Source organism: Onychomys torridus, chromosome 20 (assembly GCF_903995425.1).
Source record: "Onychomys torridus chromosome 20, mOncTor1.1, whole genome shotgun sequence".
Classification (NCBI taxonomy): Eukaryota; Metazoa; Chordata; class Mammalia; order Rodentia; family Cricetidae; genus Onychomys; species Onychomys torridus.
The window spans coordinates 34814708-34827558 of record NC_050462.1 but is presented as its reverse complement, the minus strand read 5'-3'; positions in this window follow the sequence as shown (position 1 = coordinate 34827558).

Here is a 12851-nt window from a genome sequence, read left to right as displayed (position 1 = left end):
TACCCTCTTTCAGAAGCATACATCATGCACTAGTTCTTAATACCTAAGAGTATGATACTCTGAAGAGGTTTATTTATCTTTCAAATGATCCAGTAATGGGCTAGTGCCATGGGTTTCTGGTTCAAGTGCCTCCCAGGCAAGCTAGAGATTGAATTTGATCACTGGCACTTATTCATAAATGGAAGGAGAGAACCAACTCCATGTAGTTATTTTCTGATCTCCACCCAAGTGCCGTGACCCCTGTGTGCTCCACACACATCATATGCATACAGTAATAAATGAATCAAACAAATAAATACTATTTTAAAATGGTCCATCAAGAAAGTTATAAAGAACTATCTATTATTTAGAAAACAAAATGTTTAGTACTTGTAGGCCAGCCCAAACAACACCAAAGCATAAATCTGATAAAAATTTTTGTGTTTGCAAAACGTTTTTCAGGGTCTTTTGTATCATTTTTTAATTAACTATGTATTTGAAGAGTCCCAGATTCTTTTTTCATGTACTTATTTCTCCCACACCAGAAAAGAAACTAACATGTATCTGTTTATTTCCTTTTCCTTAACTCTAAGGGTGTAAAAGGGAATACATAGACTCATGGATTGGCTGGGAGCTGCCGTGAGAAGTTATAGTAATTAACACTGTTGCACACTGGCAACATTCGACATTACTTCTGAAGCACTTCTTTATGTCAGTTCTCTGAGGTCATAAGAAATTGCCTTTTTAAAAAAATATTTGTCTTTACTATCAACTAAATTTTTGAATGTGACTTCTGGATTATTAGAATTTGGTAATTTGACTTAATGTCTGAAGAATCCCAGCAGATAAGCTATTTCTGGTTTTTTAGTGACTGGAAATCCCCTCCCCAAAAAGACCACAAATCTTTATTTTAACTGAAGCCAAGGCCATTTCAAAATTACTTAAAATGAATATAAAAGGAAATGTGTTCGTGTTTCAAATTAACAAACTGTCAAGAATGTTGATACATTCAAATAGTTTCTTTTTTAATTTTTTTTTTTTTCTGGAGATGACCCCTTCCTGCCTGCCTTTCCATTTCCTCTTTCAGGAGACAGCACCCTCCGGCCACAGTTGGGTGAGTAGCCTGGGAACCTGCCTCTGCCTGAGCCGGTTCCCACTCTCAGTTCCATGGCTTCTGATGTGCCCATTAGCACAGCGCCCATCCGCTGGCCACTGACTTTCAACTGGTTTCCCCGAGGAAGTCACTCATTGAATTGGCAAGACGCCCTTGCTTGTTACCACTCAACCGTTCTCCACACATCAACCAGAATAATTTTCCGAAAGTAAATCCCATTGTATTCCTCTCCTGCTAAGCAACCATTAAATGGTCCCCTGAAATTCTGTGATAAAAACCAATTTCTTAATGTTTTAAGTCCCTCCAGTGCCCACCCCCGCATCTCCTCTGTGGGGTCATTTCTCCCATTTTCTACCTTTTCATTCAGTCAAACTTTCTTAACCACTTCAGTTTGGTTTAGTACATTAATAATAAAATACTGCCAATGGAATGGCAGAATAGGAAACCTGGGGCCCTTTTTTTCCCCTACCAACAACTTAGTAACAGCTCATAGAAAATTGTCTATATAAGAAATTGAGGGGCCATTGAAAGGCTCCTGCATCCAGGAGAAAACACAAAAAACAAACAATTAAAGACAACAGAGGGACTTGAGATTCAAGGACAAGAGAGACTACTAAAAGGGATCAGAAAGCTTGTCCAAAGAAATAAACGGCTGCCACAAGCCTTTACTTCCAGCACTCAGGAGGGAGGCCAAGTCAGGTGGATCTCTGTGAGTTCTGGGCTAGCCTGGTCTACATAGGGAGTTCCAGGACAGCCAGAGCTACAGAGTGAGACCCTGTCTCAAAAAGAAAGAGAGAGAGAGAGAGAGAGAGAGAGAGAGAGAGAGAGAGAGAGAAGAGGAAGAAGAAGAAGAAGAAGAAGAAGAAGAAGAAGAAGAAGAAGAAGAAGAAGAAAGAAGGAGGAGGAGGAGAGAGGGAGGGAGGGAGGGAAGGAGGGAGGGAGAGAGAGAGAAGAAGGAGGAGGAAGAGGAGGTGGAGGAGGGAGGGAGGGAGGGAGGGAGGGAGGGAGGGAGAGAGAGAGAGAGAGAGAGAGAGAGAGAGAGAGAGACTGAGAAATTCCCCAAATTATGGAAAAATTGGACATCTAAGAAACCAAAAATGTTATTTAGTAACAGATTTGAGTCCAACAATAGTCATAATGGCATATTATATCCAACTGTTAAAAATTGGAGAATTTGGAAGCAGCAAGACAAAAATGGTTTGTCATTTACAAAGGATGTCACACAAAAGTAACAGTGGTGTTTTAGCAGAAACCTTGAAGGCCACAGGAAGTAGGGTGATACAATTTAAATGCTGAAACAAAACAAATCTGCTGACGGATAATATTATGCCCAGAAAAATGATCTGTCAAAAATAGAGGCGATTCAGAGAGGTAAGATTTCCAAATAGTGGCACCAGCATTGATTGGCCTGGCTGTCGTGGAAACAGAATCCAAACAGCAGATGTGGAGTAACATGCGAAGGTGAAGTTCCACAATAGAAACACAGAGACCTGATGAAACTGAGAGCTTTGGGATGCTAAAATAAGAGAATCCAGAGTACCCAGGACCAGGGCTATGTGGCCAGAAGAGGGAACATCTCCCAGTCAGTGATACAGGCAAAAGACAGGTCCCAGTAAGCTCCGTTAGCTCTGTACCTATCTCCTGAAGACAGCTCTCTAACTAGGTAGGCCATCTGGCAAACTGGCTTTAGAAGTTTGCTGCATCTGACCCTCAGTCAACCATCTTGAGAAAAGCCCTGTTTCAGAAGCTTTGGAAACCAGAAACCCTGCCTTTTCCTATCACTGGCATGGTACAACCATGCTACTGTATTGCCTCAGCCCGTTAGACATTCTTGGATCAGAAGGACTCCAGCCCAAACCTCGAGAGTTCTCTGCCTGGGAGATGCTAATGGTGACACGGGACAGAGGTGATAAGATAGTGCTGACCTTTAAAATCAGTGCTTTGAGGAACCTGTCCCCTCAGCCCTGGAGAGAGAAGAGTTTTACACAGGAGTCCAGTTGATTGCAGGCACCAGGGCTAAGAACAGATCCCAGCACCCCAACCCTACCCAGCACTGAACCTTGTGTTGGCTCCATCACCCCACTTGTCCTCAGAGGCATCCACACACAAAGAGCACAGTCCCAGCCTCTGCCCACCCGGGAGTGAACAGACTCAAGAGCTCTGGAGACAGTCTTTGCCTGTCAGCTGCCCCCGGCTAGCTCATTTCAGTGTGAAAGGCAGCTTGAAAGCAGCCTCAACAAGCTCCAGCTGCACACCAGCCTGCTGGTCATCTGGTAGACACCACAAGTGAAAGGCTGGGACAAGTGGAAATCTTAGTCATCACCCTGTCTAGGGCACACAGACTAGGAAGACCTTTAAGTTGGGCTGAAATAAACCAACGAACCACTTCATTCAAGCATCTGGAAGTGGAGAGTTGGTTCCTGGTTTTGTTCCAACTTCAGGTTTTGCCGATGCTTTTGTCTGTGTGCTTGCTTGCTCTCTTCTCTGTTATTTTTTCTCATTTTTACTTTTCATTGTTTTTTTTTCTTTATGTTGATTTTTTTTTTACCTTACATCTTTATTTTTCCTTTTTATTTCTTGCCATCTCAATAGTTAGCCTGGAAGAAAAAAAGATACCGTTCTGGAGACAGTGTCCGGGATCTTAGGCACGCAGAGTGGGTGTTTTGCCACCAACATAAATTCCCAGTCCAGTGGAGATATGTTTTAGCAGTTCTAGGGAGAAGTTATTCCTACTTCAACTTTAGCCAGATGGGAATACCAGTCAGAACTGCAAGAAGATGCAGTCTTACTCCAATTATCTTGGTAACTAACAGTGACTGTGGCTGAGTTAGGTGTAGAAGGAGCCTGTTTAAAAACCCAGCAAAGACTATGTATGGCAAAGCCCAAAACAACACAATGAATGGAGGAAAACTGAAAGTATTTCCTTGGAGATCAAGAGCAGAACACAAGTGTCTACTCTTTCCACCCTTTCCCAGTAATACACTAGACATTTTAGCCAATGCAATTAGGCACTAAAAATGAACTTTAAAATGCAAATATATAGGAAATAACAAGGTCACAGTACTCTTGTCTGCAGACAATGTGGTTCTATATGTGAAACATCCTAAAGACTCTGCCAGAAGGCTATGGGGACTGATAAAGTCAATAAAGCAGAAGATAGAAAATCAACGAACAAAAACACAGTGGCTTCCCTAGTCATCTGTAATGAACTTGGTGAGAAAGAAATCGGTTAAGTAAGACCACTCACAATGGACACAAGATATAAATAAAGCTCCTAAAAATAAGCCTATGATTCTGAAAAACCTCCATGCTGAAAATGGAGAAATCAAGGAAGATATCAAAAGGCAAAAAGACCTATATTCATGGATTGAGAAATTAATATTATTAAGATGGCATGCTCTCAAAGGCAAATGACAGGTTTAGTTCAATCCCTACCAAAATGCCAATGGATTTCCTCACAGAGATAGAAAAACCTCCTAAAATTTGAACGGAAAAACTAGACTTCTGAACAGCCAAATCCATCCTGAGGAAAATTAGCAGTGCTGGTTAATATAACAGTGCATAATTTTAAAATATACTGGAAAAGTTTCAAAACAAAGCAGTGTGGTATTTGCATAAAAGCAGACACACTCACCAAGAAAACCAAATAGAAGGCCCCGGGGAAAAAATAGCTGCTTACCTTCACCTGAATAATTCTTAACCAAGGGGTTAAAGTTATACACTGGAGAAAGTAGAGATTCTTCAACAAATGGTGATGGAAACAAAAGACATCCACAAGCAGAAGACAGAAATTTAATTCCGGTCTCTCATCCTGCATAAAACTCAAATAAAAATAGATCCAAAGCCTTAACGTAAAACTTAAACTTCTGAAACTAATAGAAAAAAAAAATACAAGGGAAATGGTTAAAAAAAAATATAGGCACAGGCAACAGTTTCCTAGATAAGGCTTTAAAAACAAGAATTTATAAATGATATTGCATCGAATTAACAAGCTTCTGCACAACAGAGAAAACCATCAACGTTGGTGAAGACACAACCTACAAGAGCTGGAGTGGTGGCTTAGTGGTTAAGAGTACTAGATACTCTTCCAGAGGACCTGGCTTCCATTCTCACACCTACACAGTGGCTCACAATCATCTATGAGTCCAATTTTAGGGGATCTGATACCTTCTTCTGGCCTCTGCCAGCATTAGGCATGCATGCAATGCACAGGCATACATGCAGGCAAAACACATACTCAAAATAATTTTTAAATATTTAAAGAGACAACCTATATAATAGGGGAAAATTGCCATATATATGACAGAATTATATCCAAAATATGTAAATGACCAAAAAATAAAGACAACCAACAAGAACAATAACAAAATGAAACCAAAGAAAATTTAGGAAGATGATCTGAATACAGACTCTCCAAAGAACTACATATGGCTAATACCATCTGGAAAAAAAATGCACAATGACTTTAGCCATGAGAGAATGTAAACCAAAATTACAAGAAGATGCCACCTCACTCCAGTTACCTTGACTACTAACAACATATTATCTAAGTGCCCAATACAAGCAGAATGCACATACTTCTTGAGTGCACATAAGTATTTCTCCAAGATAGATAAATAGTAGGTCACAAAAGCAAACAATTCCAAACAAATTTCAGAAAATAAAAACACAGCATATCAAATCCTAAAGAATATAATTTATCACCTGTTTAAGCCACAAAAAGAAGAGGACACTAAACTCAAAATTAGCAGAAAGAGAAAATTCTGAAAGACTAGACTAGAAATAAAGCTAAGGATAGAAAAACTGCAAAACTGAGTTTGTTATTTTAAAAAGTTAGCAAATTGGCAAACAGCTAGAAAAATACGAAAAACTAGAATATTTAAATAAATAAAATCAAGTGAAAGCTATATCATAACTAAAGCTGAATGATGAAATGATGCTAGAGACCACTGTGAAGGATTGTACACCACCACACTGGAGGATCTAGAAGAAACGGATAAATTCCTGACAACGTACAACATGCCAACACTAAATCAGGAAGAAATAGAAAGTCAGACCTATAACTAACATGGAAATTCAATCAGTAATTAAAAACCTCCCAGCAAAGAAAGCCGGAGACCAGATGGTTTTGGTGCTGAATTCCACAAGCATTCAAAGAATGAATGCCAAGTTCTTCCCAAACTCTTCCAAAGACTGGAAGAGGAGGGAACACTCCCAAACTCATTTTCGAAGGCCAGTGTTACACTGACACAAAATCCAGGAAAAGAAATGCCAAGCGCAACAGAAATAATAACCCTTTCTTTCTGGTGGATATTAATGCAAAATATCTCTTCAAAACACCAAGATTCCAGCAGCACATTGAAAGGATACTGCATCGCAACAAAACAGGATTGATCAAAGAAGTTTGCAGATGTGTCAGTATTAAAATTACCCATTAAGGATGGAACTAGAAAATATCCTGAGTGAGGTCACCCAGACTCAGAAAGACAAACATGGTGGTATGTATTCACTCATAGGTAGATACTAGATATAAAGCAAAGGATAACCAGACTGCAACTCACAACTCCAGGGAGGCTACCTAGTAAAGAGGACCCTAAGAAAGACACAGGGATTGCCCAACGACAGAGAAATGGGTGAGAGATCTACATGAGCACACCGGGGGTGGGGGTGGAGTAATGGAGGGCAAGGTGGGGGGGAGAGCTTAGGGGAGTGGGAGGTCTGAGCTGGATCAGGAACAGAGTGGAAGAAGAAGGAAAGAGATAATGATAAATGAAGACCCCATGGGAATAGGAAGAAGCAGAATGTTAGAGAGGTCCCCAGAAATCCACAAAGATACCTCCATTATAGACTACTGGCAATAGGTTGAGAGCTGACCTACTCTGGTGATTGGATGGCCAAATACCCTAATGTCATGATAGAACTCTCATCCAGTGACTGATGGAAGCAGATGCAGAGATCCACCACCAAACCCCAGGTGGAGCTCCAGGAGTCCAATCGGCAAGAGAGAGGAGGGATTATATGAGCAAGAGATATAGAGACCATGATTGGAAAAAGCACCAGGACATATAGCCAAACTAGTAGAAACACATGGAGCCTCCAGCTGGATCAGGCCCTCTGGATCAGTGAGACAGTTGATTAGCTTGAAATGTTTAGGAGGCCCCCAGGCAGTGGGACCGGGACCCATCATTGGTGCATATAGCTGGCTTTTTGGAACCTAGGGCCTATTCTCAGACACTTTGCTCAGCCTTGGTGCAGGGAGGAAGGTACTGGACCTGCCTCAACTGAATCTACCAGGTTGGGCCCTTGCCTTGGAGGAGGTGGGAATGGGAGATGAGTTGGGGGGGAAGGTGGGGAGGGGGAGAGGACAGGGAAATCTGTGGCTGATATGTAAAATTAAATTAATTATAAAATAAAAATATTTATTAAAAATCACCTATTAATGTATTATGCCACATTAACAGAATAAAAGCAATAAACTATATAATTATCTCACTTGCTGAAGAAAAAGACTTGACAACATTGAAAACCCTTTAACCATGAAAGCATTCAACAGATGAGGAAGAGGAAACTTGCCCAAGCATGACAAAGGCTGTGTGTCTTTGTGTCACCACAGCTAGCATCATATCCAAAAATAAAACATTTAAAGCTTTTTCTTTAAGATAGAGAGCAAGATAAGGATGTCTGCTCTCAGCACTTCAGTCCGCCCTAGGACTGGAAATCCTAGCCAGAGCAATTAAGCAGGAAAAAGAAAAAAATAAACAGACAAAACAACAGCATAAAAACTGAGAAGGGAGTGACATTTGTCCTCATTAACAGAGAGCACAGTTTTTGTCTTAGTCTATCAGGCTGCTGAAACAAAACACCAGGAGCTCGTAAACAAAATAAATTTATTCCTCGCCGATATGATGTTCTCTCACCTCAGTCTTGGTGACACAAAAGCTACTGTCTGGTACAGACCTGCCCTCTCTTCCATGGCACTCTCTCTGTCTTCTAACATAGCAGAAGGGCAGACAAGTCCCTTCCATCTTTCTTAGAAAGAGATTCGTCCCATTCTTCAAGGCAACACTTCATGATCTAATTGCTTCTTGGGTTCCTTTTCATTTCATATAATCACCATCAGATCTAAAATGTCAACCTATGGATTTTAAAGAAGCATAATACTCAGACTACATCAGTTTTGTGTACAGAAGGCACAGCACTCCATTTAAAATAAGCTATTAGAACTAGTAAAGCTAGTTCAGTTTCAAAAAACACAAACCATCACTTGTGCTTCTAAAATATTAAATAGTTGTGCTTCTAAATAGTAAAAATAAATTATCTAAAAAGGAAATGATCAAAACAATCTCATTTGCAAAGATACCATTAAATGACAAAATATTTGGGAATAAACAAGCAAAGAGGCAAAAAATGGACATTCTATAATATGTAAAATGTTGGTGAAAAAAATTAAATGTCACACAAACAGAATGGCATCCTGTGTTCCTGTGGATGAGAGAATTGAGTGTTGTTGAAAAATTCATCCTCAGGTCTAGGAAAATGGCTCAGTGGGTAAAGTGCTTGCCGCACAAACATGGGGGCTGGAGTTTAGATCCATAGCACCCATAGCATGCCTGGGGAGTAGGGTACATATTCGAAATCCTGGTGCTGAAGAGACAGATGGAGACAGAAGGATCCCTGAGCTTGCTGGCCAGCCAGCCTAGACAATCAGTGAGCTTTAGGCTCAGTGAGAGACCCTGTCCAAACCATAACATGGAGACGTGATTGAGGAAGACATCTAGCATAGGTGTCTGGCCTCTGTGTGCATGTGTATTGACACTTATGAATACATACCCATGCATGCAATCTCTCTCTCTCTCTCTCTCTCTCTCTCTCTCTCTCTCTCTCTCTCTCTCTCTCTCACACACACACACACACACACACACACACACACACACACACACACCACTCAGAATAGCCTATAGATGCAATAGAATCAAATCACTGGAGATTTTTTAATAGAAATAAATACAAATTCTAAAATTCATAAAGAACCACAAAAGATTTCAAAATATGCTGAAAAGTCATGGTAACTCACAGTAATGTGTTGGCATTAAAATAGACCAGTGGATTGAATACAGAGCCCAGAAATACACCCAAATACTGACAGTCAAATGATCTTCCACAAGGAGACCAAGACTATACAGTAGGGAAAGGGATAATCTTTTCAACAAATGGTCTTGGGGAAAACTGGAATCTTAATCTATCTTTTGTTACTATAACATACTATTTAAGACAGTAACTTATAAAGAAAGGGGATTTATTTTGTCTCCTGTTTCAGAAATGCAAGATCATAGCAGCGGTAACTACTTAGTTCATGGTGAAGTCTTCATGGCTGACGTCAAAAAGGTCACAGACAAAGAGACAAAATATGAGGAGAAACCTGGCTTTATAACAGTCTGCACTCAAAGTAACTAATCTAGCCCTATAAGACAGTAACTTACTCTTGCAAGATACACTTTTTTTTTTCTAAGACGCACAAGTAGCCATGAGCACTAATCAGAGAAAAGTAAATTGAAGAAAATAACCAAGAGGAAAGAATATGGAGAAATAAGGATCTTTGCACACTCTTGGTAGAGCATAAGAGATCTGCTGTGAAAAATAGTTGAGCTGTTCCTCAAAGCAGGAAATAGAATCACGTATGCTGCAGAGGTTTCATTCCAGATAGTTATCCAAAAGAAATCGTAATCTCAAATACCTACTAGTAGTCTTGTGTTCACTATAACATTTCTAGCAATAACAACTTTGGGGAGCAACTGTAAAGCTCACCGGTAGATGAATGGACCAAGCTAATGTGCTGTATGCATACAGTGGAATATTATTCAGCTTTATGTATCAGGTCATCTCATCTATAAATAGAGATACTTTTGATTCTTTGTTTTCCCATTCGTATTCTTTCCTTCTCTTGACTCATTCCTCTAAGACTTCAGTTACTTCCTTGAGTAAAAGGAGAGCATAGACACCCCTGTCTTGTTCCTGGTATTGTCAGTTGGTGGCTTCTGGGAGAGTGAGAGTCAGGTTTCTTTAGAAGTGCGGCCTTTGGTTCCAAACATTCCAATGGATGACTCCATGCCCATGCCCACAGAAGCACATTAAGTGTACCCAGTGGGCTAAATAAACAAACAAATAAATATTAAAGAAGGACTTGAAGTTGAGGAGATGTAATCTGGTGTCCTGAGGGAAGTTGGAGAGGTAATGAAAGGTGGATAACATCAAGATACATTTTATACCTGTATGAAATTTTCAAAGAATATTTTTAGTTTATTTTTTTTAAAAAGAAAATTCTTAACTATACCAACTTAAAATCATTGTATAAAATAAAGTAAGAGGGGTTGGGGATTTAGCTCAGTGGTAGAGTGCTCGCCTAGCAAGCGCAAGGCCCTGGGTTCAATCCCCAGCTCAAAAAAAATTTTTTTTAAAAAAAGATGTTTTAAAATGAAGTAAGCCCGTCATGAAAAGACAGTACATGATTTCACTTGTATTCCTAGTGAAGAGTATAGTGAAAGGTGCAACCTCACAATTTCTGTGGGAAATGCAGCTCAGTCTCAACATGGAAAATTCATAAAATCACACAAAGAAGCATTATTTTCATCAACAGAGATTATAAACAATCTAAATGTTCAATACATAAGACATAATGTATTTTCTAATTAAAGTATTATGCAAATTTATGGGGCTGACTTCTAGGCAATAAAAGTATGTTTCTATGTGGAAAAGTAATTTAAACTTGCAAGTACAGTGTGATTAAATACATGAAAACTATAAATAAGAAAAAGTCTAAAAATATTTTGGTCCTACTAGGAATCACTATTACTCAGTTAGTATAATCGAAACAGAGCTTGAATTATCCATAAATGTCCCATTTATTTTGTTATGTGGGCTGTTCTAATCATTATACCCCTGTTATAGAGGAATAAAAACACTTTCCATTAACCTTGGATTTGATATTTTGATAGGTGTTTGGGGAGGATTCAGAAAAAAAAATGAGTAGTCACAGAGACTCAAAACCATGCTATGTAAGCAGGATGGCTTGTTTGTGGATTATTATTCTTAAGAGGGTACTAATTCACATTCGTTGGGAACAGACAATATCATAAAAACAGCATCAAATGTATTTCTTAAAGTACCATTGTTCCTATTATTCGTAAGGAAAAAGTTTTAATAGGTGGAAGGGCCTGTGTTGCTACATGGTCTAAAATGGGCTGTTGTGCAGCATCAAGCTAATGAATGAATGCTACAGGTTGATATGAAAACTCAAGATACCAAATTACAAGACCACAGGAAAGTCTCACAGTGCAATTTCAAAGGGACCAACTGCATAAAAGCAGACATCAATGTGGGACTGGTGGGGAGTGAGATTTAATGGGGGAAACACCTGTGAGGAAAAAGAAAAAGTGCTGGAGCAGAGAAGCTGGAGGCTGTCTGTCAGGTGATGGTGCAGATCCAACCAATGTGAAGGAAAGAGGAGGCATGGAAAGGCTACAGGAAGCTTAGATGATAGGGAGATGGTTTGACAGAGCTGTCAGGAATCCTGGGCCAATGTCTGACACCCAGAGTCCTTCCACTCAAGAAGGATATTGCCTTAGTATTTTTTTTCCATGCCCCAGAGAGGTGGAGTGAGCCATGAAAGTATGTAAATGCATGCTGCGATTCAGGGTGCAGTAGCTGGAACCACACTTCACTCCGCCCTCTGCACCCCAAATTCCAAGAGCTTCTCATAACTGCTATGGGCACCCATAGTTACTAAACATTTTATTTTACATTAGAAACCCCTTTTAAAAGTTTGCTCAAAGTACTAACTGCCCTTCGGAGGGATTTTTGTCTGCTTTTTAAAGCCTGAGACGTATTTGTCACAACCATAATGTCTCATGACAGCATTCCCAAGCAATAAGTGGTGAAGTTATATTTCGATGACTTTCGTAGACAAATGGAAACATTAAAAAGGCTAAAAGAACTACTAAAGCTAATGTGAAAGAACAGAATGAGACCATTGTTTCTATCTAAGAAGGTTCCCTCTCTTTATAGCCATCTACATAGAAACATAATGTAAATTCCAGGAGGTTAACACAGGTTAAATGCAAATTCCCAGGACCTAGAGGTAAAGCACTTTTGCATATTCAAAGGCAAGAAACTTCAACAATAAATGCATTTATCTCAGAATGAGACCTACAGACCTGGCTGACCCGCTTTCCTGTAAGACATGAAATTTTTCAACATGTATTTCACTTCCTGACACAGCAAATTAGACAGAAATATTAAGGTTTTTTTTCTCTCTCTCTCCCTCAATAAGTCTTGAGAATAAAAACTTCAATTCTGAGATTCAAACAAAGAATAGAACCTGAACATTTACTTATGCCAGAAGATACAGAGATGATGTCTTTAAAATAACTCCTAACTCAATTATTCTGCTCTGACCCACATAGAAAACAGTTTCCTGTTTTGTTTTATAGTATACACACACACACACACACACACACACACACACACACATATAATTTGTATAAAAACATAATAATATGGCTTTGAATATTTTATACTTTAAAGATAAATTTTTGTTCCACCCAGCCATTATGAGACTAGCTTCATTATTTCATTAAGTCTATTTTTTTTTAATTTTATAATTAATTTAATTTTACATATCAGCCACAGATTTCCCTGTCCTCCCTCCTCCCTCTCCCCACCACCCTCTCCCAACCCACCCCCCATTCCCACCTCTTCCAAG